General features: G+C 33.2%; 1 protein-coding gene across 1 annotated transcript in view; it reads left to right on the top strand.

Annotated features, from left to right (window-relative positions):
* Positions 1-27,761, top strand: part of HNF4G (hepatocyte nuclear factor 4 gamma) — a 125,744-nt gene that overhangs the window by 52,300 nt on the left and 45,683 nt on the right. The window lies entirely within an intron of this gene.

The following is a 27,761-nucleotide window of genomic DNA, read 5'->3' as shown; positions in this document are numbered from 1 at the left end:
TTGTTTTGAATGGAATGAATGAATGAATGGCTTAATGAAGTATAACAGTGGGTTCATTATTGGCTGATGAAATAGGTTTTCTGTTCATTATTGGCTGATGAAATAGGTTTTCTGGATCATGATTTACCTATAAAAAGTTACAGAGTGTCATTATGTCATGAAAATTGTGTAGATTTATGTGATACTGACATAAAATACATATGTATAATTTTGTGTATACTTGATCACAATTTAAAATATATGCCTCACTGGAGGTCATGGTTAAAGATGTTTGAAAGATACTGTTTTACACAAAGAGAATATTAAAGTTGAGGCAGACATGTGCATGCTTTGTAGAAGAATAGTGACTTTAATGGTTTTGCTCGATCAGAAGTGTTAAGAATAGTTAATCAAGGTAAAGTTTATTCAGGGGAAGAAGAACCCATTCTTCTATTGAAGAATCATTAAGAATCCTCTGGGAAAAAAAAAAAAAAGAAACCTCTGCCCTTCCTTGTCTCTACCCTCCACATTAAGAGGATTTAACCCAACTACACATTAGAAAGATTAGAAAGATTAATCTGTCAGAAATGGGTAAATTGAATTGGAACTGGGGAGACCAGATCAAGAACTGTGCAAAAGAGTCAGCACAGGGTAAGGAAGTTGCGGCCTTGACTGGTGACAACCCGTAGAGAAAAAGTTTCTTGGCAAAACTGGGGTGGAAAGAGGTTAAAAAAAAGTGAGTGGGTGATGACTAAATGGAGCTTAAATAGTAAACAATTTCTTAAAACTGCTGTCTGAGGAAAAGAAATAATTAAGGGGAAAAAAAGTAGGATAATAGAGTTATAAAGTTTTTGTTAAAATAGGGAGGAGATAAAATTCTTTGTGGTCAACTAGGGCAAATCAACAGAGAAGGCTTCTAGACATAGATTAGAAATGAATCTAAAGGAGACATCAAAATTCTACTTAAAAAGATTACCTGGGAAGGAAGATAATTCCTTTCTTCTGAAATCTAGTGATTAAGACCAGAGGAGATGGGAGCAATTACTGCTTGTGGATAAGAGAAACTTAAAGAAAGACAGAGTTAATGAACGTGGCCTTTCTATAAGTTGAAGATTAACCAGGGAAAACAGTTTAAATCAAGATGTGGCATTAGTCTACAAATTTTGTGTTACTAACAACAGACATTTTTAAGTTGTAAAAACATTTAATTTTCTATGTAATAAACATATCCTTGATTCACCCTAAACTTGTCTAAAACACTACTGTAACTTGAAAAATTATAATTATATATACCATATGTTGTGTAAGTTAGGAGGTTAGAAAGAAGATTATCATAAGAGTATCTTGAATTTTATGTCCTGAAAACCTACTTAAAATGAACTTGATAATGATGAAACAAGTTCAGATGCTAGAAATATAATTAAAAAGCATCAAAATATGTTCACTTAAGACAAGCTTTTCTTTTTTGTTTGGGTTTATCTGCCATTCAGAGGAAATCCAGAGGTCAAGAACTATACATTATTATAATTTAAATAAAAATCCATTGCTTAAATTATTCACTTTTAAAATAAAACTAAATGGCCCTTTGTTGTTTATTAAAGGAAAGCTATGGTGGCTTTGTTGATGTCCCATGAACATGTGTATGTGAGTTTACACAATTAAGAGAAATAGCATGAGCATAAGTATGTTTGTGTGTATATTTGTGAGTGTGTGTGTGTAATGAAACTTGTCTCTAGGCATGGTCAGGTACAAAGGTCCATCATTTAAGTCTCAGAACTAAATAAACATGTGAGATTATGATTATTTTATTGAGCTTTCTTATTTTATGACTCTCTAATGGCTCATGGATCAGTTATACTGACGAGCACTGGAAACCTTCAGCTTCGATGAGGTTTTTTATTTATTCATTTATTGTTTTTATTGTAAAGTGCCAAGAAGATAATGCCCAATTCCCAGTCTTATTTTTCATTTACAATAAACTGGAGAAATACAATTTTTATTATAGAAAAGAAACTAAAATATGTGGTAAGTGTATATAACTGGCAATTTGTATGTGACTTTCTAATTTACCTTCAGTTTCTAATGCAAATTTTTCAACTTCTGAGTTTGAGTATATCTCACTGTCAACTTCAATATTGGGCTTATGGGGTTTTTTTTACACTTTTTAGGCTGAACTCACTGGCAAAATTAACCCAGTTATGTGTTTTAGCATTTGTGAGAAGATAACACATTGAAGCATAATTTTTTAAATTTGTCTTTGCTGTTTTTTTGCATATACTGTAATTCATTTGTGTCATATTTTATCAAGAATTCAGATAGTAAGAATTCCTTTCTGTGTAACTTGCTGTGGGAACTTGTAGACAGCTTGCTCCCCAAGAAAGAGAGCATGACTGGGGCTACACACTCCAGTTTAGTCTTCCCAAATTTGCCTACCAGGTAAGTCCCTTCACCTCTTCTAGGGTCAGGTGAATAAATGGGTGGCCTGGGGTCAGGAGACAGTTTCAGTTCCACTGAAACATCAAGGGTGAGGAGTAAGTATTAATATCAATATTAATTAATACCCACCAAAGTATGAATATTTCTAATATTCATGAGTAGATTTAGTTTGAAAACTAAGCATAAAAGTTTTAATTAATGTAGTGGTTGTTAATTTGGCTTACTTATCTATTTCAAAATAAAATTTAAGACTTCGTATTTAGCTATAAAATTAATAAGCCCCCCCTCAATCTACTGGCTTTATCAACACCCTTGTCAGTTTTACTGATAGCACCTTTACTAGAGTTTGTAGGGTAAAATAGAAGTTTGCCAGTTTAGCTTCAAGAATCTTAAAGATTTTGTTTTTTTTAGATTATCCTGAAATAGAAAAGGAAACCCACTTGACTTGATACGTGCCTGTGTTCCCTGAGGTCAGAGCCAACCATTACATTTTGAAAGGATTCTTAGGTTAATCTTTTGAACCATAGACTTTTAGTGCTAAAATGTTTGTTAAAATCACACTCTGGAGAAGAGAAATACTATTGTATATTGCATTATGTATATTTAGAATCACATCCTTCACTTCTCTATATATGCAGAAGCTGAAGAACAGTTAATTTCCAGGTGACCAAATTTGGAAACATACGTACAGGGAGCAGAAAGGCAATGGATATTCCAAGGTAGAGAGAAACACCTATTTTCTGAGTATATAATTATTCAAAGTATGGTCAGTATCCAAGTTAAATGAAACCAAATTGATGGTTCATTATTCTGTTAGACCTTGCATTTTGATTTGTATTACCACTTGCACCACTATAAGAATTATTAAAACAATTTCTTATGATTCATGAGTTCACATAAATATATATTGAAATTCAAATGATTCTAAGGACAGAGGATGAAAACCGTTTAAGGAACTCATGGATATGAGAGCTCTAATAAGACTTCCCCAGGCATTCTAAAGGTTTAAAACTTGTTGTTATATGGATTCCAAAATCCAGGTCTTATACAGTAGAGTTTTTAACATACATTTCTTTCAGTGAAGACAGTGAAATTCATAGCTAAACAAGAGCTAGATGTTGAGTCTGGGAACACAGGAGCCATGAATTCACTCTAAAAATTAAAGAAAGTGGCTTATTAGACTCTAGAATTTCCAAATGTGGTGTGGTGACCTGAGAATCCATTTTGGTCCCAGATAAATTTAGGTTAGAATCTTGGTACTGTGAGTAGTATGTGTCTTTGCTCAAGTTACTGTGCCCTTTTGAGTCCCAGTTTTCTCATTTATAAAACTGGGAACAATAACTCATCACTGTATAAAATCTGGTTAGGATTAAATGAGAAAAAGGCCTTGCAAAATGCACAGCACAGAACTGTCCCTCAGTATCTGTTAAGCATAATATTCTCCTTTCAAATGCAACTCTCTGAATTGTCTCTCTCCAAGCTACAACCCCTATTAAGAGATAAATCCACCTCTTAGACTGTATCTCCCAGCTTTGCTCATGAATGAAGGCAAATGATTGTTTTACCTAAAGAAATGGTAATGATTGTCCTTGAACAGTCAGCAGATTCATGCACCTAAAAAAAGAGCTGCATTTGGTGAAGTCAAACCTTTTATGTCTTGCATATTTCACTGATAATGCAATTTTCAAATGCAAACTGTATGGAATCAAGTGCTCTGTCTTCAGGAGAGGATAGTGTTTTAGTAGTCTCCTCTGTGGAGACTGTTCAGCAGTCTCTGATACTTTCTCTTTTTCCAGATACACAATTTTTCTATAACCTAAAGATTGTATTTCAAAAGGTATCAGAAATTCAGGAGTTTTTCCCCCCTCTAAGAAAGGAAGGAGTGGGGAGAAAAACAACATTGTATGACGGTTTACGCATTTCTTAAAGATTTTTTAAAACCTGCATTCTTTTTAGTTTTATGATCCATATGGAATGTCTGGATTTTCTTCCTCCTTTGAAAAAAGAACATATATGAATTTTTCATTTGTTTATAGTTTCAGTCTAATGGTAATAACTCACATTGTTTTAAAAATGTCAGCCACCACACTAAAATATTCACATGTGTTAACATATTTACTCCTCAGTTATATTTAGATATTATTCCATTTTTATATACAGGGAAATTGAGGCAAAAAGAATTTGGGTATATTTCCCTGAGGTCACACAAGTAGTGGAACCAGAATTTGAACTTGAGGATATTGTTTCGAGCTGTATCCTTATTCATGGCACAGTAAATAATAAGAGATAATGTCAGTCGAAAAAATAATGCCAGCCTATATCATTAATGAGGTTCTGTCACTTGTTTTTAATGATTTTTGGTGTGCGTATGTGTTGTGTAAAGAAACAGCTGTGCTGTGTATGAGTATTTTTTTGTTGAATGAACATTTTGTTTCAGAAACTGGGTAACAAAAGAAAATATGACAAATATTCTATATTTGTTTAACTATCATGTATGTGGATATGAAGGAACATTTTATAATAAGCTGGAAAACATTGAAATAATATTCTTTTCAATTCCTAATGTTCTTTTTAGTTTTTTTTCTTTTTCTGGTGCTTAGATAAGAGTTTTGTTTTTGGAAAACTACTGTGCGATTTGAAAACAATGTAATTTCTAGTGAATGCATACTTAACTGCCTCATAAGTAATAATTAACTTATCTATGTAATATATAAGGCAATTTTTACTTTATTAATCTAAATAATAAAAATAATTTTTGAGAATTAGTGACAACACAGTGCTTTACTCGGTCGATTGGAACGTATCAAATAGGTACAGTGAAATTAAATTCAACTTTGGGGAAAATAATCTCCTCTTCTTTGAGCAGGACACAACACTTTGATTGTTCAGATGTGCAGCCATGATGGATCCCCATAGACTGAGTGTTGAAAGTCTCAGAGAGAGCAAACCTGGAATCTCAGGCCAAATGCTGCAGCATGATTGCACTTTGATATGCTAGTATAGGTCTTCTATCTGATTTTCAGTTTTACATTAAAAAATCATTTTCATCAGTGAAATCAAGAGTGAATTTATAAAGATACCATTTAAAATAAATCAAAATCAGGTAGAGGTAAAAATCACCCATCATTATTAATATCTTCATATTGAGGTGTGATATCTGAATAATATGTTATTGTTCCTGAACCCTGCCAGAAAATATAGCTGAGGTAATTCACAGTGTTATACATATTACTGCAAAGTAAGTAAAGGACTCTTGCTCTCAAAGCCTAGTAATGACCTTGAGCGCATAACTTCATTTCTCTGAGTCTCTTTTCTCACGGGGGATGGACTTAGGTCGCTGGTTTTCGGACAGCACTCTGCCATGTGCTACAGATCAGGAGCGCTTTAGTCTCCTAAGCCATTCTGACTTTGTATTTTACCTATTGGTTAAATGCTTGCAATCTGCTTAGAAAATACTTCCAGAAAGTAAAGATTTGAAAAGCCTCTGGACTAGATGCATCTGAAATTCCTCCCACCTTTAACATTATATGATCCATTTCTTTCCTAATTCCTATGCTAGAATCAAACACGCAAATTACCACTGCCTTGCATTCCAGACTTTTCCAGATGGAATGCCCATCTGCCCCTTTGCAATAGTCACACATCCTCTTGTTTTTCATGGTCCAGCTCTATCTCTGTGATAGCCAGGAAAAGCTCTCCTTCCTTGGAATTTCAATAACAGCATGTAGGCATCGTTTTTGAGGCACATACCTGTTCCTCATTCTATCAGGGTTTTTATATATTGGAAAAGTTGCCATCTCTAATTCCTATAGGGGCTATTAGCTGGAGTTGGCGGATGGGGAGAAGATAATGGTGGGATGACAGGGTACTCCCTGGAGAGCACATTGGCCATTAGGAGGGCATAACCTTAATGGGATTCCTGGATACCGTCCACAGGGAAATTTAAGATCAATATTATCAAATTATATTTCAATAAAAATTGTACATCTGAAGTTCTCATGGAAATTTTAACTTTTGAAAACATTCAAAAATAAAGCCCAGAAAGTGCCAGAACAACAAAAAGCATTTGATGGCCACTTGTATACGCCTCTGGACCATACATGCACATGTGTTTTCACCCCCTAACACGAACACAATCTATTTACTTGCATGTTTGTTCAACAGAATTGAGTGAATCTTATTGGAAATGTTCAGACAGCCTTTTTATATAGGCTTGACTGAAATCCTGATATTGATAAAAACTAGTGCAAACTTGACTGTCAAGAGCAATGTGACAATGCTCTCAAGATGATCAAATTGTAAGTGGATATCTTCAAAGGTAAAACCTTCCATTCTTTACATCAGTATCCCCTGCTTGATGCTCTGCAGCATAGTATAAATGCCTTCCAGAAGAAGGAGATTAAGGAAAGTTTAACAGTTGTACTATAGTTATTGAAGAGGCAGACAGATTAGCCAGTTGCCTAGAAGAAATCAGAAGTCTCAAATGGAAAGTTGGGAGGGTTTTAAAGCAACCTTCTTGTGTTAATCTTGAATGATAATTTGTATTAGACAAGTTTTCCTTTTCAGCTGCTTTTTCTGAGCTCCTTCAGTGCTCACTAAATACACTAGAATACTGATAAGTTTATATTCTTTTAAATCTTGCTCTGCTGGTGATCACACTTCCTTATTCCCATCAAAAACCTTTGAATGTTAAACTATATGAACAATTTGAAACACTCATATTTTAATTCTCTATGTAACAGTGATAGTGTTTATAAGAGATTTATACCATCATTTGATTATTGTTTCCTGTTTGAAGTTATTCCCAATTAATTTTTCATATTCCAGTTAAAATTTTAATCTAATCACTTATTCTGTTTATGACTAAATAGCAGAGTGTTCAGTAGTGACTGGGTATTCAGGAGGGAAGATAGAACACTTCTGACTCAATGACATGAGAACCAAACATGCACAAGCTTAGTTATAACATAAAGTTTGAAAGGATGTGTTGATTAAAATGGTAACTTTTCAATTATGAGGAAATCATTAATTGTTTATCCTGTTACATTTTACTTCAATATAAAATTGATTATATTTCTAAAAATAGTGTGTTGATTGATTATAATATTTATTCATCTATTTCAATTAGATCTGATAAAAATTTCCCTAATTTTATCTTAATAAGTCAGTCAAGAGAAGTTCATTTTCTCTTCCCAACACAAATGTAATTCTTGGAGTGGTTTTTGTGGCTCAGAGCTCAGACTTTTAACAGTCCTGTTAACAAAATAAGCAGAGGTGTTCTCTTGTTAAAACTATCTACCTATTTTGCCCACGGAAGTTCTGGCTGGTGCGTGGCCCCTCCCTGCTCAGATTCCTTCAGTTCTGCCATTTCCTTCCTCAGCTTTTGTTACACTGCCCCCTGCATCTCACCAAGTGGCCTCACAGTCTAAATTGTTCAGGTTAGTCATCTTCTCTCTAAAAAGCATGTCGTCTGTGTAACTTTTCATTGAAGTTCAATATCATTGACCTAAAGCTGGGCTTCAATGATAGGTCTACTTTCTTTAAAATTAAGGAAAATGATAGTATTTAAATAGAGAGTAGGTAATATTTTTAAAACTAAGCATATAGCAGATATTCCCCTTAAAAATTTATCAAAATGACATCCATTGCAGGATTAAACAACCTGAGATCTTAATAAGTATTATTAGTCATAGTTGCTTAGAACTATTATTTCTATGTTGATATACATGACCAATAATAATTAACAACATTGATGAAAAGAATAACTAACCCCTTAGTACAATTGTCTATGCCGATGACACTTTCATGTGAAATACCTCATTGGATTATCACAACCCTATTATTAATATTATTGGTATACAGATATTATTAAAGATTCAAAACTTAGTTAAGAAAGACTCAAGTTAAGGAAGCCAAGTGAATGGCTGCTTTTAGAAGGTAAATTTTTACTCTTTTAATGAAATGAAATTTTGGCAAAATTGACAGTATTTTCCCTTTGACCCAATATATCATGATGAGAAAGTAATCTCAAGTAAATATGAACTTTTATCTCAGTATTTCTTAAAATAGGAATTATTAGGAAAAATCAAATGATTAATAGGAGAATGGTTAAGTATATTATCTTCATTATGAGTATTAAGCAACTACTACAAGTTACATTTTCTAATAACATGCAAAAATGTTCACAGGTTAATAATAGGGCAATCAAAGCAAGATATAGAAATGTTTAATGTGCATGACTGCAATTATAGAAACATATCTCCGAGTCCCGAGCCTGAATAATCCAATGCACAAGGCATCTGTCCATCTCGGGGTCCTCTCTGAATTCTCCTGGTTCATCTCTTTGCTTGGCTACTCCTTTTTCAGGTTCCAGATTAAATGTTACTTTCTCAGGAAAGCATTTGCTGACCCTCAGGGTCACTTCAGACCAGGTGTGTACCCCAGTTATATCTTGTCCTAACGCTTTAATACTTATTATGATGACAATCACTTTGTAGTATCTTTTGAATGTCTGTCTTCCTTACTAGACTGTAAGCTTCATTTGAGCAGAAACTGCATCAGCCTTGTTTCTCAATGCCTGGTACAGAGACTGGGACATAGTATGAACCCAGTAAACATTTGTTGAAGAAATGACTGACTGACTGAATGAATGAATGCAAGGCACTGTGCTGAGGAATTTTCATGTAATCTCTTTGAGACTCCACAAAAAAAGATGAAGTGGGAGCCATCTCTATTACATTTTATGGATAAGGAAACTAAATCTTAGAGAGAGAAAATTGTCCAACGTTGTATAGCAAGTCAGTGGACAGCTCAAATTGAAACCTGATGTCTTGGAATGTAGTGCCCAAGTTCTTAGACACAGATTATGGAAGTGGTTGCTCTGAATATAACTAATAGGTCAACCGTATCTTGTTGAACTATATTAAATGTTCACATTTGTAGGTCAAAGATGGTGAAATATCACCAACTTCATATTATTTTATTAATAGTAATGAATTTACAAGCATTTTAAATTCTGAAAAATGTATAAAAATAAATACTGTGGTAGAACTGCAGTAGTTTTTATGTTTTGCACACAATCTTAACATTCTTCAAATTTTCTACACTTTTTAATCATTTTCTGTAAAAAGGAACACAGTTATTAAAATCTACTCACCCCAGAATGTTGGAGCTAGTTCTCAAGTCCAGATTTTTTTTGTTTTTAATTTTTGGCTGCGTTGGGTCTTCATTGCTACGCACAGGCTTCCTCTAGTTGTGGCGAGCAGGGGCTAGTCTTCATTGCAGTGCACAGGCTTCTCCTTGCGGTGACTTCTCTTGTTGCTGAGCATGTGCTCTAGGCACACAGGCTTCAGTAGTTGCAGCATGTAGGCTCAGTAGTTGTGGCACATAGGCTTAGTTTCTCCATGGCATGTGGGACCTTCCTGGACCAGGGCTCAAACTTGTGTCCCCTGCATTGGCAGGCGGATTCTTAACCACTGTGCCACCAGGGAAGTCCCTCAAGTCCGTATCTTTTGACACCAAATCCCAAAGAGTTTTCATTGAATAAATAGACTGTGTGAAAGAGAAAATCAGAGTTCTATATTGCAAAGTTATAACCATCTTATGAATTGCTATACAATTAGCAATTCATTAACTTTTCCAGATAGTTTAATCCAAAGTCAATCTTTAAAATATTGTTTTAAAATTTTAATTGAAAATTCTTCGTAAAATCTAAGACTACAGAACAGGAGGCCACATTAAGTCTACATCATAGAACTATTAAGGTTTTGAGCTGGTTGGGTATACTTCTTTCTATATATGCCTTTCATGCTTTCTATTATTTTCTATCACAGATATTGCTAGCAATCAAATTTATAGCATCTAGTTTTAAAGATACATGTTTTATTTATTGCAAGCATTAGTATTTAAGATAAACTTCGTTTTCAAAAGTTAATTATTTTTCCTGAAACTCACCAAGGTAACATAACATAAAATTTATATTACATTCTAAATGTAATAGTGTGCATCTACTAAACCCAAACTCCCAGTCCATCCTTCCCCCTCCTCCCACCCCCACCCCTTGGCATCCACAAGTCTGTTCTCTCTGTCCATTGAGTCTGTTTCTGTTTTTTAGATAGGTTCATTTGTGCCATATTTTAGATTCCACATATAAGTGATGTCATACAGTCTTTGTTTTTCTCTCTCCGACTTACTTCACTTAGTATGATAATCTCTAGTTGCATCTATGTTGCTGCAAATGGCATTATTTCTTTCTTTTTTATGGCTGTGTAATATTTCATTGTATTTATGTACCACATCTTCTCTATTGGGATACAGCATTTGATAGGCAAAGACTTAAGTCATGCTTCCTACACACAGATTCTGAAGCTTGTCACAGTTACTAAACTCCCCATAGGTCTGTGCCAGCTGCCCACCATACCTTAGATCAAAAGCATCAGATATGAACCCAAAGTGATTATACAGGGCCTATTTTTATTCATGGCTTATTGTGAATCTTATGAATGAATGAATGAATAAATTGACAGCCTCTATCTTAACTGGATTCCTAATCTCCAGCTGTTGTTTCTTCACCATCACATTGGACTTCTTGGCCCTGACGTTACAAATGAATCTGATGATCCTTTCTTTGGACGTTGTCTCTAGGACCAGCCTCTACCCCATTATCTCTCCTTAAATTTTCTACTTCTTAAAGTGTACCTTTCATTGTCCCATTTGCAGAGACCCCAACATGCTTTCTCCCTGAGCCTTGACAATACATTTCATTATATTTTAGTAACTAGATTTGAATAATCTTATTTGACCATCTTTTCTTCCTGAACTTTTAAGTACAGAGTAGAGCTAAGCCCTGAGATGGGAGACAAAATACATGAAAATAGTAGTCCTGTATAATAGTATTTTATACTTTAGTTAAATTAGTAATAATTTACTGTGGTTCATTTGCAGAACCATGAACCATACAGCTTATCTATACCTTTGTGGATGGGACCTGGCCCAATTCAAGCAAACAACAAACAAAAATTTAAAAACCTTTTCTGGCTTAAAATTTTAAAGTTGATTTTGAAAATTCACACTCCAAAAGTGAATTCAAAAAGTGAGTAATTTTATAATCCCACTTAACGTCTCAACAATTTAAAAAATGGTAAAACCTAGTATCCCAATTGTTTTGTTTACTCGCTCTTTCCTGATTAATAATTTTCACATTTCACATTTTCATAAACTTTAATTTCCTTCATGATAAGTTACATTGGGACAGGCTTTTTTTGCCAACTCACAGACGGTTTGTCCTTTTGCATATAACTGTATGTGTGGATCACCCATTCTTTTTTTTTTTCTTTATTTTGTATTCTTAAAATTTACAACATGTCCTTGGTTTCAGGACCTGCCACATTTAAGACTTCCAGGATTGATATATATTTGATTTTTTAATGTGTCATTTGATTTGTACACTTATCACTTATCTGCTTAAAAAAAGTCTTTCATGGCTTCCAGTCATGCCTGGAAACAAAACTGAAAATTTCTGTCTCAACCTCTCTAAACCCTCTATAATATAGTACCACTTTTAAAGTCCAATCGTGTCTCACATATCCTTTCAAACATCCATCATTTGCTTTCTTTTTACCCCAAAGTCTTCTTTTGTCTACCAATCAAAATCTACCTATTCTGTACAGCCCAGCTTAGATCTAATATCATGATCACCCAATTCTTCAATTAGGAATTTTCCTCTGCATCGCAGAAGTTCCTAGAGTTAGAATAATCTCATTTCTCACTCATTCATGCTAATTACCCTTACCAGTTTTTCTCTCCACAAGTAGATTGACTCCTTGAGGATAGAAGCCATGTTTCAAATTGCTGCTGTTATTTAACACAAATGGACATTTTGAACAATAAACTTAGAATCATGCAATCTTAGTACTTTGAAGCATTAGGGATCTTAGGGATTAATATACCAAATTTTTTTTATTTTACAGATGAGAAAACTGAGATTTAAATGGGGGCAGTATGGAACAGCCATTCTTAATAGTCTTTATCTCAGTGTCTTTGATATCCTTTCTCATTCTGTTTCCTCAAACTTTACAATGAATATATGTGATGTGATGTCTTCTGTGTATTAATAATGTAAAAGACACTGTATTATCCATGCTCTGGTCAGAAAAGCAAAAACCGCTTTAGGAATTTGAAGCAGGAAGGGATTTCATTCAAAGAACAAAGTGCTCACAAAAGCACCTCCTATATGGTGAAGCCTAAGCATTTATTCACCTGCTACTGTTGCAGGAGCAGTGACGCTTCTGTGTCTCTTCCACCTGCTAAGTGTTTGTGACTGTTCCTAAATGATAGAATCTGAACTAGGAAAGCAAAAAACAAACAAAAAGAAAACTTATCCTTATATTTACATCTTAGTTTTTTATCTCCAAAATTCAGTGCCTTTCAATTTAAGGGCAAATGTTTCCACACACCTCAGGAGCTCACAGAGATCAATGTACCGTAACCCTGAATAATAATTGATGTTTATAATTATAGAATTGTTAGAGCTGGAAGGGACCAGAGATAAACTGAACTCATCTTCTCATTCAAAAGGTCAGAGTCACATAGCAGTGAAGTTGGGAGAGCCATCTTTTTTAAACCTACTCTATGGCTAAAGATGGAATGTTTCCCTGCTGCACTTGTCTCTGAAGCTTCCCATTGCTGTATGCTTACAGTCAATTTAATTTTATAGCTTTCTGATTTAATGAAATTAGTACTTCTTATACCTAATTATTTAGTGCTAAGACTCTGTTTGAGCTTGATAAGACACTTCGGGAATTTTTACTAAATCTTTATCACACAGGTGCAAACAAAAAGGGAATGGTTAAGACTGCCCATTGCTGTTCTAAGATCAAATCACCATTTTATCTGATGACTTACAAACTGGAAAGTTGATCAATAAATCTGTTTAATCAGATCTCTCAATGTTGTGAATGATCCTCCTGGTAGCCAGATATAAGTCTATTGTGGCCACTTCTCATTTTTACTCGTTGTTCTGGATGGAACTTGTTGTGGCACTGGGGTTTTCTTAAGTGTAAACCATTCCAAAATCACACTGTTATTTTTTTTGCTGTACGCGGGCCTCTCACTGTTGTGGCCTCTCACTGTTGTGGCCTCTCCCGTTGCGGAGCACAGGCTCCAGACGCGCAGGCTCAGCGGCCATGGCTCACTGACCCAGCCGCTCCGCGGCACGTGGGATCTTCCCGGACCGGGGCACGAACCCGTGTCCCGTGCATCGGCAGGCGGACTCTCAACCACTGCGCCACCAGGGAAGCCCAAAGTCACACTGTTATTATAGTTGCTTTGTCTTCAGGCTATCTAGTATTCCTTTTGGGCTGTGGGTCTTTCAACATGCAGTTAGGGGATTAAAGTAAATCATTTAATCCATGCAGCATGTCACTCAATAGTATACTTTTGGAAATTGTTTCCACAGGAGCACCAGTGAAAGCAGCCAGTCTGAGATATTGACACTATAGAAAAAACTGACAGGTTACTCCTTGTATTGATTCTACTCTTCTCTGCAAATATAGACTCCGTTCCCTACCACAGCCTTGTAAGTGGTGACTGCTGAGGTTTCTAAATTGCTTTGTAAATTATTTATTACTTGGACACCTTGTAAAGACCTCTTTTCTTCTTGTCTGACTTGCCTGTGATTTCTAAGGTCTCATATATATTGAAAGGTCTCAACGTATACACTGACCACAACCTTCTAAAGGAACTCTTTTTCTTCCTATCTTATATTGCAAATCTGATTTGTTGTACGCATATTATGATTATGCCTTTTGCCATTCTCATTTCTGATATAATGCCTGCAAAATATCGTAAAAGCTTATATACATATGTTCCAGACGGAGGACTAGACAGGATGGCAGTTTGGAGCCCGGCACTATGCAGTTAATTAGCACATTTTCAAACTAAAAAGTTTAAAGTATTTGAAGAGCATTTATTTAATGATGGAGGGAACAGTTTCTATGAATAAAAATTGTTTATCAGAGCAGATGCACATATTTAATTCACTTGCAGTAATGTAGTAGAGTCAATGTTCTGAAAAAAATTGCAAATGCTTTCTTTTTCTGAATTCTCTCTTAGATTTTCTTTTGTGATTTTGTGAGCCATAAGATTTTTAATGTTTATAATTTATATAATAAGAAAATACACTTCTGTGTCCAGTAAACGGAGAAATTTGAAGATTGTGACTGTCTACTTTTAGCTGACTGAAACTACACACACATAAGAATACTCAACAGAAAGAGGTCTGTGCTTAATAACATGTTTCTCCATTCCCTCCCCCTGGCTTCCTACATTGATAGGCACAGGACCAGTATACACTTTTTGAATTAAGGCTGGGGTATTGTAGCACCGTTTGTAATTTGGAAATCCAAAAAGCTACTCATCTCATCCATTCCTTAAAATTCATTTGATTAAGTTTGAAGAGTATAAACTTTTTAATCACATCGCCACCATTGATTAGCTCTGTGACTTGAGGAAAGTGACTTAGTCTTTGCACATAACACTTTCTTCTACTATAAAATGAAAAAAAAAAAATATATATATGCAAAGGGTTATTGAAATAATACATGATAATATACAGTCTTAGCATGAGCACATTTTAATGGTTCTGTAATGGTTATGACATTGCTGATATATGGTTTTTGCTAAAGAACTTAATTTTATGATATTTACATTTTTACATAATACCAGTAGATACATGTTGAGAGTAAAGAAAATATGCAGTTAACAAATGTACATAAAAACCATAGCATCTTTTAAGAAATTTTTTCTAATTATAGAGATTTGAGGAGCATGGAAACATACTTCTAAGATCACTATAATTCTCAATGAAATGGAGGATGCAAGTCTGTTAGGAGACAAATGGTTAGATCCATTATGAAGATTTCCAAGTAGATGAAGCCAGCTATTTGAGACAGACAGGCTGCAGTGGGTAAGAGATAGCATAGGAAGAGCAAAGCTGGAAACCAGCAAGCAGCTTTAGACAATGAGGTCATTATGGCTATACGTTTAAGCCTGTTTCAATGACATCCTCTGTAGGGAAGGTATGCCCCAGTGCAGTGCTGAGTTTCTTGTCCACTGCTTTATACCGACATGTATTACTACAACCTGGTTTCATTCTTTTCTTGCATGCTGAAGGAACTCACCTTTAAAATGAGTTTTCTATACTTATTTTCATACTCTACTTCTGGCTTGGAATGCTTGCTTCTTAAAGTTATTTCCAATGTTCAAGGCCTAGCTGGAGTGTCACCTCCCCCGCAATCTATCCCTATTGTTCCCACCTACTTGTTTCTTCCCTTTCTAAATTGTTTCAGCATTGATAGTATGAATCATTCTAACATCTGAGATTAGATGATAATCTAATCTCCATCCAGATAAGATCTAACCCAGCTAGAAACACATAAGGCAGGGAAGATTCTTTTACTGTCCCTTCAGTAGCGACACAATGACAGATTAAAAGGAGATCAGAAAAACTAGTTAAAGCAGAGAGTATTTGGGATAAAATGCAAATTCTAGCACTAAATTGGAGCTTTATCCTAACCGTCTATATTTGTGCATCATTTTACATACATATCCCATTCTCACCTAATAATAACAGACTTTACCATGATACTTCACGCTACCTCTTCACGCTACCTCTTACTACTGTAAGAGGTTACGGGATTTGTCCCGAGTCTTGCCGAAGTCCATCACTTTTCTATCAATCCCAGCTGACCTCACAGAGTGGCCCGACTCATCCTCACAGGAACCACATGAGGAAGGCCTTAAAGACGTTTTTAGCTTCGACTGATAAACAATGAAGGTGATTTCTCTTGAGAAAAAGTAAGAGAAGAACAACCACCCATCCTAAGCAGTCTCTGCCTCTTCCGCTTTGGAGGCGAGGAGGGGGGATGGTTCTTGGAACAAGATTGGTTTGACACAAAAAACAGATGGCAGCCAGCAGACTTAGTGCCTGCAAGAGCTTCCAACAGAGTTGGAACGTGATTAAATATATATATATATATATATATATATATGTATATGTACAAACACATACACATATGTATTCATATATATACCATTAGAATGTGTGAAAAATGTATATTGTTAAAAGATAAACTGAAGCATATTAAAAGTTTTAAGAACTTATTTGAGCAAAAATCAGTTCCAGTCAGACAGCGCCAGAACAGAAGCTGTTGGGAGCACTCCACTGGACAAGAGCTAGGGAAAGACAAACAAAGAAGGTGCAAATAAAGGCAATCATTTGATTGTCTATAGCTGGAAACCTAGTTGGCTGTTTGTGATTGGTTGTCCTTAGGTTTCTATTTCTTCACCTTGAGGCATTTACAGGCTTGGGTTTTGATTTGATAGGCCATCAAAGCAACAGAGCCACTTCAGTCTAACAGCCTCCTTGTTTATTTTAACAATATGTATTTAGTGAAGTTTGGGATTGGAGGGGAAATCTCATCATTGGGATGGACCAGATTCCTGTTGAAAAATTTTAGAGGAGGAAGCAAGGTAAATATCTGGAGGGAAAGGAGCTATTGGACTGAACTAGATTAGGGAGACCCTTTCATGTCCTAGGAAGAAATGGAGGATGGTGGGACATGGGCTTCTCCACCCTGAAGAGTTCCCAAAATGGCCTCTTTTCTCACAAAATGAATCATTGAGACAAAACTTATAAAGGTAGTTTTGCAAAATGTTTGTACCTAATGAGTATTTCCAACAGAAGTGTAAGAGATTGTCTATTCTACTTTATCTTTATTAGCGCTGGGTATTCTAATTTGTAAAAAATGCTAAGTTGAAGTGTAAAAAAACAATTGCTCTTTATAGTTTTCAGTTTAGGGTGAAATTTTCTATATCTTTATTTAGTAACTGTGCTTCCTATTTTTCAAAATTGTATATATTCTTAACATTTCATAATGTCTATTTTAACAACAGTGTTTTTAAAATTAATTTATATAAGCCTTGTAGTGTTTTTCACCTGTTTAAACAACTGATAAGCATATATAATTCCCACTGATATTAATAAAAATTAGTAAATTTATTTGCTGTACCTACTAATTTCATTAAGCCTGATTATGTTTTTATTATGATTCATTTCCAAAAGAAATAGTTGAAAATTTGTCCGAAGTAATTGGGGTACATTTTCTTTTATTTTCTCTGTTGCTACATTTCCTACTCTAAGCAAAATTTGCAGAATAGATATCAATGCCAAATAATAAAATCCACCCTCACTATACTGATATTTTTAAAACATGAGCAGCGCTGTATTGATATTTAAATAATAATATATTTTAGGACTACTGACTAAATAATTATAAACTTTGAGTTCATTTATGAAAATTTATTGAATCCATACTTTGTTGAAATAAAACATAGGAAAATCTGAGTTTTATAAAACATTTAACCTTTCTGCAAAAAACAGAGTGTAGTGAGGTTATGAACACGTATTCAATAAATTAACAGACAACATGAAATATAATAAATGACATAATAAAATTAAACAAAACGCTTTTGCAGGGAGTGAGGAAAAAGCATTCCCTGTACCTTCCAACACACACAGACACACACACACACACACACACACACACACACACATATCCACGCATACATCCCCCACAGGGCTGAAAATGTAGAAGATGTAGAAGGAGACTAAGGAAAATTATGTGGTAGGTAAGTGAAAATTTAAGTCATCTTTATTGCCTAAAATAATGAGACAAACATTAATGAGGTATTTTATTATAGTGGCATAAATTGAGCTTTAATTTGTGACCATTGAGAATACTGCTATTGACTAGAGAGTAAAATTGTTTTTATTGAATGTAATAAATAAAGATTGCATATTAAAATATTGTGTATCATGTGTATTTAGAAACAATTTCATCAAGTGCATGTACTCTGACTTATTAATCCTTGAAATTATTGCCTAGATTAGTGCCTAGAACATAAAAATGGCCATTAATTTTTTTTTGAATGAATGAATAGTGGTAAAATGTAATGTTTGAAAGGGCCAAATTTTAGATAATGTCATTAACTCAAAATATATGTAAATAAACATGCACTCAAATACATGAAAAGTATATTTTAGTTTAACAATAAACTACTTTAAAAAGGTGACGATAGCAATTTTAATTTAAATTGATTGTAAATTATGGCCTGCCAGCTATGTGCAAGGTAATGTTTTTGGTGTTAAAGAAACTACATAGTTTCATGAAGTTTGGTCTCCAGCAATGAGTAATTAAGATCCAGTAGTAAGCTATACAAGTGAGCTAGACAAGCTAAGACAGTGATTTTGGAACAAAATGAATTTATCCTTATTCTAGTTGTACTTTGGCAATTGATTCACAGATTATATCTTTTAAGATTTAAAGATGAAACAATGCCCTCCTACCCCTCTCATCTTGTACTCTTTCTTGGTATGAAATACTATCAAATAAATCTTCACTTCTACCACATGATTTTTCCTCAGTCTTCTTCTACATTGTTAGCCCTGTGTGTGTGTGTGTGTGTGTGTGTGTGTGCGGACATTAAAGATGAAAGAAAATTTTAATAAATTGCAATATCTCGGAAATCTTTAGTTGTACTATCCCCATGTGACGGCATTCACTGTTATCACTTTTATTAAAGTTGTTAAGGGTGGGAAGTTGTTCTTAAACAGGTCTTTAAGTTACCAACCAGTCATGTTACTGTAAGCCTCAGAATTCACTAGGCTGAGAAGCTGACAGTTTCTTGATTTTTAAATGTCTCTGCTTAAGCATGCTGTCAACTTTGGAACTTGTATAAGGGAGAAACAGTGACTTCCATAAAGACATAACAGTTTACATTTTTTTATAATGAAATATTTAACACATAAACGTGTTATATATGCAGTATAAAGAATAATATTAAAATGGTATAGCTACCTCCCTACTTAAGAAATAGAATATTATCAATATTTTAATATTTTCTCTTTGCCCCTTTTAGTAAATTTATCAATTACATATTCCCTCCTTCCTCAACAAAGCCTTTGAATTTTGTGAACTGTTGTATTTATATTTATAAGGATGTGCTATTAATAATTTATAATTGAAAGATGTATGAAATACCATGGGAAAAAGAACATACAATCAAAACTAACATGTAAAGTCTGTTACTTCGTCAAAAATAATTTTATATTTAAATCTATTTTTAATATTATAATTATATGCAGAAAATTTGGAAAGTACCAAAAATTATTACAAGATAAAACAAAATCTACAATAAAATCTACTTTTTAAAGGTAATTAATATTTTAAAAATATTATTCTGGTCACTGTTAGTCTTTAATCTTTTGCTTTTTTTGTCATGAACTCTACCTGACGTCTATTGGCAGCTTTCTGATAGCTTCTTGAATATATTTTAATATTCTAATTTTTTCAACTTTGTAGATATTACATTACCTTCATAACACTTGAGATATTTTTATTTATATTTCCTGCAGCCTTCAACTTTTAGTTATTCAAACAAAAGTTTGATATTACTATAGTTTTTCTTAGGACATTTTTCAACATCCTAATTATTTTGGGCAGCCTGCACTAGAATTCTCCACCTCATAACATGGGATTTACTCTCAAATGTTAGGATTCTTAAAGACTCCTGCACTTTTTCTTACCACTTAATTTTTATAGGGACCTCTTCTGCAAAATTCAAAAATATGTAACTGGTTTTCTTGAAAGAGTTCATATAAATTTTGGCTTTTGTTCCATGAAAATCAATCGGACTGATGTTACTACCACCAGAAAAGTGGAAAAAAGACGTAGAAAACATAGAAATGATGTCATAGGTGGAAATTATACTACAGTGGAGCAGCATCAGATACATTATTGCTATATGTGTGAACAGCATTAAAATAAGTTTTAATAAAAAGGTTTTGCTATATCTCAGATGACCAACATAAAAATTTTGTGATTATAAGAATTGCAGTTTTAGAGAAAATCAAATGCAGCAGTGTTTACTAGATTTGGAAACATTACCTTATCGACCAAGTATAAATTTTGCTGTAGAAAGCGCATGTTCTCAGTTCCATTGACCTGTGATTCAGAAGAGCTTAGTTAAGAAGTTGTCCACAGTCGCTTGCTTCCCACTAGATTTGACTGGGTATATAAATGTTGTGTAGAGATGTGTTTAATGACTGAGAACCTAACAGAGCTGTGTATTTGTATTTGAATTTACTTTAAAGGCCTTAAGTACATAAACAGCTGTTTTAAAACAGAGTCTGGTCTCTCTGTTGGCAAAAAGAAATGTGTTTGTGTTTGTGCATTGTTAAAGCAAATGTAACTTCATTAAGCAAAGGATATCACATCTGATTCCTTGCCGAAGGAATTCCTAACTGCTGGACATAATAAAGAAATTAAAAGAGATGTAAATCCCAGTAAATTATATATTTAATAAATAACTTACAGAAAAAAAGATAACAGTGTTTCCTATAGCTATTGAAGAGGAGCACATCATTATAAATTCAGGGCAGAAAATCTTTATTTCATCTTAAATCTTATTATCAAATCTATTTTCTTCCTGGTTGCTCCCTAATCTTTCCTAGCTGTCTTTGTTTTCTTTACAGTAATGAAAGAAACTCTCTAGATATTTCTGTGTTCCAAGCTTTTGTTACTCTATGAATTTATTCATAGGATTCCTTGGAATTTTTTTTTTTAATTAAAAGAAAAGTCTTATGCTATGATATGCCAAATCAATTTAGAAGCTAAACTTAAATTGCATTTAATATTATCTTGGTGTCTCAATTTTCAGTCATAAAAATTTCAAAAATATGTACAGACACTTTAAAAATATACCATGCTATTATTAATATAATATACATGTTAATAGAAACCTCACTGAGAATTTTAAAAGAAAATTAAAGTATTTATATTGTAGGCAAACACTGAGACATTTGGGAGCCACATAAAATCCTGTGCTTTCACTGCTGAGGGCCTGGGTTTGATCCCTGGTTGGGGAACTAACATCCCACAAGCCACGTGGCATGGCTAATAAATAAATAAATAAATACATAATAAATAGATAAATAAAATTTAAGAAAAAGAAGCAGTATTAAAAAAAAAAAGATGTGTTGGAGGACCCATTCTTCTTGACTTCAAAACTTACTACAACTTTTTACAAAGCTGCAGTAATTAAAAATATATGGTACTGGAATAAAAACAGATACATAGAACTGAGAGTCCAGATAAAAATCCACACATTTATAATCAACTAATTTTGACAAGAGTACTAAGACTATTCAATATGAAAAGAATGGTCTCTACAACAGATGGTGCTGGGTCATCTGGAAATTCATATGAAAGAGGATGAAGTTGGACCCCTACCTAACACAATATACAAAAATATACTCAAAATGATCAATGGCCTAAATCTAAGAGCTAAAATTATAAAATCCTTAGAAGAAAACATAGTTTTACATCTTCATGACCTTGGATTAAGCAATGGACTTTTAGATACGATACTAAAAGCACAACTAAGAAAAGGAAAACACAATTGGACTTATCAAAATTGAAAATCTTTGTGCTTCAAAGGACAATATCAAGAAATTGAAGAGACAGCCAACATAATGGGAGATAATATTTGCAAATCATATATCTGTTAAGGGCCTAGTAACCAGACTATAAAAAGAACTCTAACACTGCAACAATAATATGATATAACCCAATTACAAATGGACAAAGGATTTGAATAGGTGCTTTCATAAAGAAGATACATAAATGGGAAATGCAATTTAGAATGACAATGAAATAAGATTTAACACATCCTATGATGGGTATCATAAAAAAGAGACACAGAAACAAGTATTGGCCAGGACACTGAAAAATTGAAACCTCATATACATTACTGGATAGAATGTAAATTATCACAGCTGCTTTGGGAAAAATTTTTGCAGTTTCTCAAAAAGTTAAACATAGAGTAACCATATGATCCAACAATTCTACTTCTAAGTATATACCTAAGAGAATTTAAAATATATTTTCATACAAAAAACTAGTATACCAATGTTCATAGCAGCATTATTCATAATAGACAAAAAGTGGAAACAATCCACAATTCCATCAACTGATGAATGGATAAACAAAATGGGGTAGATCTATACAATAGAATATTATTCAAACATAAAAAATGAAGTCCTGATACATGCTATAAGATAGATGAATCATGACAACATTATGTTAAGTGAAAAGAACAAGACAAACTCACACACACACAAAATATCATACAATTCCATTATATGAAATGTCCAGAATGGGGAAACCTACTAGAGAAAAAACATAGAGTAGTGGTCACTAAGGGCTAGTAATGAGTGGTTTTGGGTGGGGGGGTGTGATGAAAATGTTCTGGAATTAGAGGTAGTGATGCTGGTTGCACAACCTTTGGAATATTATTAAACAGCTGAATTATAAATAAATATACATACATAAATATATATGTACTCTAAACGTCTATAGTTATATATGTTTATTTATTGTTTGTGTGTGTGTATATATAACATATATATATATATATATATATATATATACATATATATAAATGTGTATATATGTATATTCTGGGAGTAATAGATAACACCAGATTTTAAAACACACTATAAAACCACAGTAATTCTTAAAAAATGGTACATGATAGATCAATAAGATAAAACAAAGTCCAAATGTATTCCTGAATACACTCACACACACACAGCTCTTTTTTGTTTATGTGGAGACTATATCACATGATTGCTAAAAGATGTTTTATTCAATAAACGTGTGTAGACAACAGGCCAGAATTCAATCAGGGAAAAATAAATTACAACTGCATCCCTACTTCATATATCATGACAAAATATATTCCAGATGCATTTTTTTTTAACCAAACAAATAGTCTCATTTTTTAAATGCAGGTTTTGACTAATAAAAGAAAAAAATGGAGGAAATGGGTTTTGGACAAATTAAGAATTTCATAGTAATAAAAAAAAGTGCTGACAGGATCCATGGGTACATGGATTCACACTAGATTTGCTCAAATGTGTGAGTGACAGAGCCTCAGTAACCATGAAGAGAGCACTTGGGGGACTTGTAAACTCTCAAACGGACATAGGCTTTGAGGCTGGGAACTACACATTTTACCGAAGTGTAGTTGATTTACAAAGTTGTGTTAATTTCTGCTATACCAACAAAGTGATTCAATTATACATATATATATTCTTTTTTTTAAATATTCTTTTCCATTATGGTATATCATAGGATATTGAATATATTTCTCTGTGCTATAAAATAAGACCTTGTTGTTTATCTCAGATGAAATACATTTTTAAATGTAAAATATTAGCTGTAAAATTTGTAAGAATATTTTTTCTCTAATTCTAGTGAGAATACCTCTATACAGTAAACACACTAAAGTATACAATACAACAAATAATAAAATTTGACTATGTGAAATTTTTTAAAAACTCTGCATGACAGAAATGGTAGTTTATAACATATTTTAGATGAATATTAATTTTAATATATAAAGAGCATTTATTAATCAAGAAAGTAGCAATCAGCTTTATAGGCAAAAGGATATTTGCATGTAGCTCAAAGAAAAAAATAAACTTTTAAACATATGGTAAAGTGCCTGGTCTATACAAATAATTAAAGAAATGGAAGTATAAACAACAATGTAATATTTCTACTCTTCATTTTAGCCAAAATAAAAATTTCTGTTAATATTTGGTCTTGATGAGGTTGTGGGAAAACAGGCATTTTATTGCCATATAGTGTTGGTGTATATGTAAATTATTACAATAACTTTGAAGTAATTTGACCCTATCTCTCAAAAAGAAAAAAATATTCGTACCTGTTGACTCAGGGATACTGTCTCTAGAAAGACTCATACACTGTTGGCAAAGATGTTTGCAGACTATTCATAATATTGTCTGTAAGAGCAAACGCCTGTAGACAACTTAACTGTCTATTGAGAGAGTGATTGCCCAATATATATGATGATATGGAAACATTTCCTGGGTAGATTCTCAAGCAAACAAAGACATTTGAAGGACATAATGTAGATTTTGATTTATTTGTATTTAAAAAGTACACAGACACACTTACACACATACAGTTTTTTCATGTATAGACTTTCTCTGCACAAACGCGTAATAACTCCAAAATAGTCGTGGTGCCACTAGGAAGGGCAATTTGGAATCTGGAGGGAGAAGGAGATTACTTTCCATATAGAAGACTTCTTAGGCAAATAATTCTCAATATCTGAAGAAATTTCCTGTGGTTAAAAAAAAAAAAAGCACTGGTTATGAGAACATTAGATAGCCCTATATTTGTGTTTGATTTTATCGCTTACTGTATTTTGGGCAATTACTTATGCTCTCTAAGCACCATTTTCCTCTCTATAAAATAAAGATTAAAATGGTGGTCACCTACAGAGCTATTGTAAGTGTTAAATAAGATAAAGTATGTAAACTAACATAGGGCCTGACAAAGAGTAATCATCTAATAAATGCCATATATTATTTTTGTTATAATAGTAATAGTAGGTCAAGAAAATTCAACGTACAGTTTTTGGCTTCCAATGACAGATGTTGTCAAGATATTCTTACAATTGCTGCTGGTCTAGATCAGAGGAGCTTCCTGTACACGGTGCCATGACAAGCTGATGTGTGACAATCAATGTTATGTGTATTGTAATTTGTTTCTTATAATACTTTATCAAAGTGTGAGGATTGTTTCTTTTATGTTAGAATTGAATCAGCGCTATGCCTATAAAAACTCTCTCTCTCGAATTATGAAATGATTTTTTGAGTAGGAAAAGGATGGAGTTACTCTCAGCCATAATGCAGAGAATTATTGACAACTCTGGGCGTGCCAGTGGGAGTGTGCCACATATGAGAAAATTATGTCATCATAAGTTATAATCCTTTGCTATAGATGGGAACTAGTTTAAAGTCAGTAAACACAAAGTTCTAGGTGTTCTAAGGACCTAGGAATCATTGTAGATGATTTTGGGAATACACAAGCCTAAAGTTGCCTTCATAATCCTAAAAGCCAGTAAAATTCTGGGCATGATCAGGAAAGAAAACAGAGTTTTACCATTTATATTAAACAATAGTATTTCTGCTTTTAATACCAAGTGCCTCTCTGCTTATTCAATCTCAAGAAAAATACCTTCTTAGAACTAGTATTACTAGGCCAAATGTTATAAGCATTTTAATATCTCTTGATTTATACATATTCATATATATACATATATACACTTAGGGGAGGGCAGTTTATATGTTATCAGCATTGTATGAGTGATGTAAGTTATCTGCAGCATATAATGTCATTTACAAAATAAACCAATTTGCTAGGCATAACATTATGTTTTAAGATTAATGTCCTTTGATTATTACCAAATTTGGATATTTTCTCATAGGTTGGTATTCTATTTTTATTTTCCTTTGTCTAAATTGTATATTTATGTTCCACTTATGATGATTTATTAGATTCTTGATGGTTTTAGTACAAATTAAAATGATCTCTTATTACTTATATATAGGTACTCTGGGATCTTATAACGTGAATTATTAATTGTGGAAACTAGTTTGATCTTCTTACCTGTCTGACTCTAGAATTTGTGATTTTGAATTATACCTATTATATTTGGTGGTCTATGAGTGGAAAGGAGGGTAGATATTTCTTAATTCCCCTCACTCATGTAGGTAATTATAGAAATTTCTACCAGAATCTGGGATGTAGTCACCTCTTAACACTTCTTATGACTATCACTAAGAAATTTTTTTTTTCTTTTCAGAAGATTTTATCAGTAGTTTATTAGTGTTTAGAGAGAAGAAGGTCTCTGTTTTTCTATGCTGACATTCTCTAAAAATATGTTAGTTTTTGAGTGTGGGTACGGATTTTTACCCACTAAATATTTGATTTAGTTACTGATTTGTAAACCCAATTCTTCTGCTGACTTGTTGGTGAACCTTTGACAAGTCATTTAACCTCTTTGCTTCCTCAACCGCAAATGAAGCATTAGCCTGAGACATCTGTAAATTCCATACTGGCTGTGCCTACTCATTCATTAATACAATGCATTTCTTGCCTGCAAGTACACCTTTGGAATTCCCAGATGCATGTAAGATTGTCTGTGGTCTACACTGAGTTGTATTTTCTCCCAATCTCATTCTTTAATCCTTTTCCAGCACAAGATAAACAGTACAAAGGTTTCAAAAGTTTGAAACTCAAAACCCCAATGTTTTGAAATATATTCACTTACTAAAATATGGACAAAGATAAGGCAAAATATGTAAGAACATTTGTCTTGTAGTCTTTTTGAGTCAGTTTCACTGTCCTGTCTCATAAACAAATACAAATGTGCTTTATGCTAGAGATAGTTATATTGCAAGCTCCTTAATACAAGTTATAAAAAGTACATAATACAAGAGTTGCAAATATATATATTTGTGAATTCTTGCCACTTTTCCATCTAGTTTAAAAAATCATCTAAGAAAGAATGTGATGAATCCATTTAACTCGCTGTTGCATTTTAAATATTTTGTACATACATGGACTCTGAATAATTAACTCTGCTTACTACTCAGTGATTTAAGTGGAATGACCCTTGACATCTGTTTGTAATAACTAACACATCCACTCTAATTAATTTTTTTAATTAGGAAAGACATCTCCAGATTTTAAGATCCTTGGTGGTAAAATTGCCCTTTTAAAATTGGTTAGTTTAGTGATTTTTCTCTCTTAATGAAAATGAAAGTGTTTTGCATTTTAAAAACCTGGATGTGCTTTTAAAAGTGATTATGTAAGTAATTTAAGATCAGACATTTATCACAGAGAATTGTACGTTTTCTTTCTACCACTGCATACCAATCTTCTAGTGTATTAGAAACTGTGTATCCTAAAATTTAAGTAACAGAGGTCTGAAAGTAAAAGATTTAGTGATTTTTATAAGAATTTGAGTTTGAAAGCCAAACACTAAACTAATTTTACTAACATAAAAGTTCAGTTTATAAGATAGCAAAAATGAAATCGATCATAAAATTTACAAGCAGCTTTCATAATTATTAAATTCTAAGCTTAGTAAGCAGGTAACTCTTATCTCCGTTTAAATGGCTGTTTATCTTATACTTGAACTCTTCCCTCATTTTATCTTTTTGAATAATCTTGTGCTAAAGTGAATCTCTGATTAATATTTAAATGCACATGAGGAGAAATAGGTAACCTAATCAGAGAAAATAATTAACAAACAACCTCATTCTCGTATTCCTTAATTCCTACAAGGTAGTGTATATCTTGATTACTAGAATATCATTCTCTTTAACCTTCTTTGTAATTCAAAGC

This window comes from Monodon monoceros, unplaced genomic scaffold (genome assembly GCF_005190385.1).
Source record: "Monodon monoceros isolate NGI ecotype Baffin Bay Population unplaced genomic scaffold, NGI_Narwhal_1 Super_Scaffold_14, whole genome shotgun sequence".
Classification (NCBI taxonomy): domain Eukaryota; kingdom Metazoa; phylum Chordata; class Mammalia; order Artiodactyla; family Monodontidae; genus Monodon; species Monodon monoceros.
This window is presented reverse-complemented; position numbering and strand designations above follow the sequence as displayed.